We start from the raw sequence: 5840 nt of genomic DNA, 5'->3' as shown, positions 1-5840 counted from the left end.
AATAAATTTCAGCATGTGCTTTCTTTCTTTGTGGGACTGCTAATTTAAACTCTACCAAAGTTACCACAGGACACTACATGAGATGTCCCATTCCAGAAACAGACTTCTTAAAAAAACAGCATCTTTCAGATCTTCTTTTTTATTTATTTATTTATTTTTTGCGGTATGCGGGCCCCTCACTGGCCTCTCCCATTGCGGAGCATGGGCTCCGGACGCACAGGCCCAGCGGCCATGGCCCATGGGCCCAGCCGCTCCACGGCATGCGGGATCCCCCCTGGACCGGGGCACGAACCCGCGTGCCCTGCACCGGCAGGTGGACTCCCAACCACTGCGCCACCAGGGAAGCCCCTTTCAGATCTTCTTGAATGAAATACATCTTACATTCCAACTGAGTGCCCATAAAATTTCACCAAACAAGACTTAGCCTTACCACCTGTGGTAAGCTCTGATATTTTCTTATTCTATTTCACTTTTTAAAAATTTCGGCCTTAGGGACTTCCCTGGTGGTGCAGTGGTTAAGAATCCGCCTGCCAATGCAGGGGACACAGGTTTGTTGATCCCTACTCCGGGAAGATCCCACATACCGTGGAGCAACTAAGCCCAACTAAGCCTGCACTCTAGAGCCCGTGAGCCACAACTACCGAAGCCTGCATGCCTAGAGCCCGTGCTCCGCAACAAGAGAAGCCACCGCAACAAGAAGCCCACGCACCGCAATGAAGAGTAGCCCCTGCTCACCGCAACTAGAGGAAGCCCGCATGCAGCAACGAAGACCCAACACAGCCAAAATAAAATAAATAAAAAATTAATTGGGCTTCCCTGGTGGCGCAGTGGTTGAGAGTCCACCTGCCGATGCAGGGGACACGGGTTCGTGCCCCGGTCTGGGAAGATCCCACATGCTGCGGAGCGGCTAGGCCTGTGAGCCATGGCCGCTGAGCCTGCGCGTCCGGAGCCTGTGCTCAGCAACGGGAGAGGCCACAACAGTGAGAGGCCCGCGTACCACAATTAAAAAAAAAAAAAAATTTAATTAAAAACAAAAAGGGAAAAAAATCGTAAAAAAAAAAATTTTGGTCATACCACGTTTTTTTTTTTAATGACCCACTTTGGCATCCATGATTTTTTTTTTTATTTAAAAATAAATTGGAACAAAAAGACAATAAGCCCTCCATTCCTTGACCCTTCGTAGAAATCCCTTCAGGCCAAAAGGCCACATTCTATACAGACATACCTCCTGTTATTGCACTTCGCAGATACTGCAGGGGTTTTTTCGGGTTTGTTTTTTGTTTTTTTACAAATTGAAGGTCTGTGGCAACCCTGCGTTGTCAGATGATGGTTAGCATTTAAAGTTTTTTTTTTTTTTTAAAGAAGATGTTGGGGTTAGGAGTTTATTAATTAATTTATTTATTTTTGCTGTGTTGGGTCTTCGTTTCTGTGCGAGGGCTTTCTTTAATTGCGGCGAGCGGGGGCCTCTCACTATCGCGGCCTCTCACTATTGTGGCCTCTCTTGTTGCGGAGCACAGGCTCCAGATGCGCAGGCTCAGTAGTTGTGGCTCATGGGGCCTAGTTGCTCCACAGCATGTGGGATCTTCCCAGACCAGGGCTCGAACCCGTGTCCTCTGCATTAGCAGGCAGATTCTCAACCACTGCGCCACCAGGGAAGCCCTAAAGTATTTTTAAATTAAGGTATATACATTGTTTTTTTTTAGACACAATGCGATTGCACACTTAGTAGACTATAGTGTAAACATAAGTGTTATAATCACTGGGAAATCAAAAAATTCATGTGACTTTATTGTGATATTTGCTTTGTTGTGGTAGTCTGGAACTGAACACACAATATCTTGGAGGGATGACTGTACATTGGGGGAAAGGCTTGTGTCCATTAGGGCTTAGAAATCTATCCCAGAAGCAATTGGGTAAATACCTCATCCAGTTTCCCCCAGCCTCTCTGGTGCATGGTAGACGTTGCTCATGGATTCTGGCATTCTCCCTGCCAAGGCTTCCGGGCAACCTGGTGTTCCCAGGCCCTCACTGTGGTTGACTCAGAGTTGGTGAACAGGTGCCATATCCCAGACAAACTGGGACACCCGCCCCCGTTTCCCAAGCCCCCCACCTCCCCAGTGCTCCGCAAGAGCCTGTGGTCCAGGGAAAGAGGGCCTAGACATTGGGAAGAGACTCTCCGCCCACCACCCCCCTCCAGGTGTGCAACAGCAGGCAGGTCACTTAACTCCTTCGAACCTCCGGTTTCCTCACCTGTAAGATGGGTGGATGTGAGGATCACATGAGATCATAGATGTCAGGTTGCCCATGGGAAGTGGTGGCCACCTCTGCCCACCTACCTGTGTCCTCGTTCCTCCTTAGTAGTTGGTGGTTCTTCCATACACCACCCTGCCACCCCACGAGCAACTCTCAGGTCCACTCATGTATCTCTTTGGATTCAGGAACCTCAGACCCACTAATGCCTGTGGCCTTTCTCTACCTGCTTGAACAAGAGTTGTCTCTCCTTCATGTGAAGGAAAAAAGTAGTGTGTTTGGATTTTAAAAGAAACTGTTGGGAATCACTTCACTTTTTTTTGTTTATTTTTGCCGTGCCATGTGGTATGTGGGATATTAGTTCCCTGACCAGGGATCGAATTTGCACCCCCTGTATTGGAAGCGCAGAGTTTTAACCACTGGACCTCCAGGGAAGTCTGGGAATCACTTTTAAATAATTCTACTGTAGTAGGAAGATCATGAGGTGAATTCTCCTAACACCATCAAGGCCAGTCGAGTTTTCGCAGGTTTTTCATAGTGTATATGTTTTTGATGCAGAAGTTATCTCTGTGACTCACTTCTGCCAGAATTTGTCCTGTTCTGTCTTGTGGTTTGGGAGGCCCTGTGTCTCCACTTGCTCCTGGCAGATTGACAGCATGGGGCCTTGCGGCGCTCTTTGTCTGCCGGTGGTGTCTTTGTCTCCCTTCTGTACTTTTCCGGGTTATGAGGCTGCTGTTCCAGTCTGGGCAGCCACCTCCTGCCACGCCACTATGGCGCTTGAAACTAAACTGCCATGTTTTCCACTTTCTAGACCATTTAAAGGCTGACGTTGGTCCTCTTTTCGTTGCAAAAGCTGCCTAACAGTAGGCCAGTAGCCAAGGTGTTCAATGGACATTTCATGGCCTTTGTCATCCTCAGACTGCTAGCATCATTCAGAGGTGGAATGGACTTCTAAAAAATCAACTCAGCAAAGATCTCTACCTCTTCCTGGTCCGTACACTTTAGTACGGTAGTTTGGTCACTGAATGTGTTTGTCACCAGAAAGGATTTATCTCTATCTCCTGGGTAAAGATCAGGTCAAAGGGGTTGGGAGTTATATAGACTATTTCGAAAATTTGGAACTCTACCCTCATCATTCCTGTGTATGATGCATCTTTCTTCCCCCTAACAGCAAGCCCAGGTTCACCTGGTTGGTGCACCCTCTGGCTGGCAGCTGACCAAAGGGGGCCTCAGGAATTAATTCTGGTTCAGCCTCCGAGATTCTTTCTTGGATGCCTAGTCCCAGGTCATGAAAACAATCACTGGGTGCCCTGCCTGCCACTTCTCCCTACAGTGGCCCACATGGTCTCTGTAAATTTGTAAAAATGCTTGTTCCATTTACATCTGACCTTTCCAAACAAAAGGGCTGGGTGTGAGTAGGTGATGATAGAAGAGGTAAAGCTGTACCTTCTGGGATGGGAGTCACACTGATTTCGTGTCCTCGGAGGGAGAATAACAACCTGGCACCTGGCAAGGGAACACCTCAGACCCCAGGAGGTGTGGGGGGTGGGGAAGGAGGGGTGTAATCAGTGCTCTTTGTGCCCTCTAGATCCAACAGTGCAGCCTGCCAATCCCTCACCTGGTCCGCCTGAGCCCTGCAGCAGGCAGTGTGACGCATAGACGCAGCCAGTCCTGAACCATTCTGCTATATCCAGTGCCATCAGCAGCAACGCCTGAATGTGGGCCCCACCCATAGACGTTTACAAACACATGGACCTGCTCAGCTTTGTTCTAATCTGGCTGATAAAAGCACACACTTCTGATGCCAAGCAGCTCCGAGCTATGCCATGTATGGCAATTGAGGCCACAGCTACTCATGGCACTGCCCATGTGGCTTAACCAAACCAGTGCAGTGGTGTTCCAAGTCAAGTTTAATAACAAGTCCTGAACTGGAGTGCCTTGTGCCCAGTACTCTGTGTGTTTGCATGTGGGAAAGAACAAGTCACAATGTCTCTCCATTGGGCATGAGGGCCTGCTCGGGGGCCTTGTAATTATTGGCCGTGACACCAAAGATCAACAGGTCAGTCTGAAGTCCCTTGTGGGGTTCCTAATGGATAAGAGACTAGCCTTTGATTACATCCTGGCTGTCTGAAATAAGCCCTGCATGGTCACAGCTTGATGAGTCCAGGACACTGGATGGCAGGTTGGCCTCATCAACGGGAGTCACTGCTACTTGGAGTCCTGCTGACAGTAATTAAATGCCGTATGAGACAAACTGTTGTTTGTTTCCCCGTCTCCCTTGCAGCTGGATGTGACCAGGTGTCTAAATCCAGACTGAAGGGATGTGTGCTGCCTCCAGGTCGGGTCCTTAAAAGGAAGTGGTGTGCCCTCCACTTGCCCTTTTCCTTCCTGAGAACCCGATGGTGGGGGCCAGGCTCCCCACAGGCCCAGGGACGACATCCTGGAGGAATGCAGAGCACCCAGACAGAGGGAGCCCGGTCCCTGGATGATCTTGCAGAGTCACCCACTCACCTGCTCTGGACTCCCACCAGCTCAGGTTTTCGTGGGAGAGAAAAGTGACGCTCTCTTGTTAAGCCTCTGTCTTCAGAGACTCTGAAAGCTGCCACATCCTTAATATAATATAGGAGCGAATAACCGGGGATCTGAAGGACCAGGCCAAGGTCTCCCTGGACCCATTCACTCACTCACCCCACAATTTTATTTAGCACAGCAGTGAAGAGCTACTACTTCCTCTTGAGTCTGGAAGGTCTCACACTGCTGTCCCACAACCCACTAGCCCAGTGTCCCACTGTACCTTTTAGGGCTCAACTACATATAACATGGGGATCCTATTGCCAGTTTCATAAGGAATCATGAGACTGTGTTTGTGAATCATAATAAAAACTAACACTTATCAAGTATCTATTTACCTTGTCCCAGGCACGCTCTGTGCAAAACCATGTACCTTATGAGGTAAGTTCCATTTGACAGAGGAGGACAATGAGGGCCAGACTGACTAACTTAATGTCCACAGAACAGTAAGGGGTAGAGCAAGGATTCACCTGTAAGCAGACTGACCTCCAGAACCCAAACTCGTAGCCACTCTAAAATTGCTCTAACCTGCCGTTGCCACACTGCCTGGCATCAGGTAACCCAATTCACCAAATGATAGGGAGCACCAACTCTGAGCCACACCGTTCCAGGCGCTGAGCAAAGCAACGAAGCTCCCACCCTCCTGAATTTATGTTCTGCCGGGAGACACAGGCACTTTCTCTCCTATCCTGCACACGGTTGTCGGCAAAACCACAATCACTGTTCACCACCTCTTCTCAGAGTAAAGACCAAAGATCTTTGATTTACAAGACACTCCACCACCCACCCCAACCATCCCTCCTCTTCTACCTCTCTCCCTCCAGCTCTTCAGATACACAGGTACGTTCCTGCCTCAGGGCCTTGGCACTTGCCACTCCCTCTGCCTAGCTAAGCCTCCGTGTTCTTACATGGCTTGTTTTCTCACCTTCAGATCTGTACTCAGAAAGGCTTCAGTGAGGCTTCCCTGGTAACTATCTGAAATCCAGCGTCTCCCAAACATACTACATAGTTATTCCCTG

Source organism: Grampus griseus, assembly GCF_964374135.1.
Source record: "Grampus griseus genome assembly, chromosome: 19".
In the NCBI taxonomy this organism is placed as follows: domain Eukaryota; kingdom Metazoa; phylum Chordata; class Mammalia; order Artiodactyla; family Delphinidae; genus Grampus; species Grampus griseus.
Note: the sequence above shows the minus strand (reverse complement) of the source record.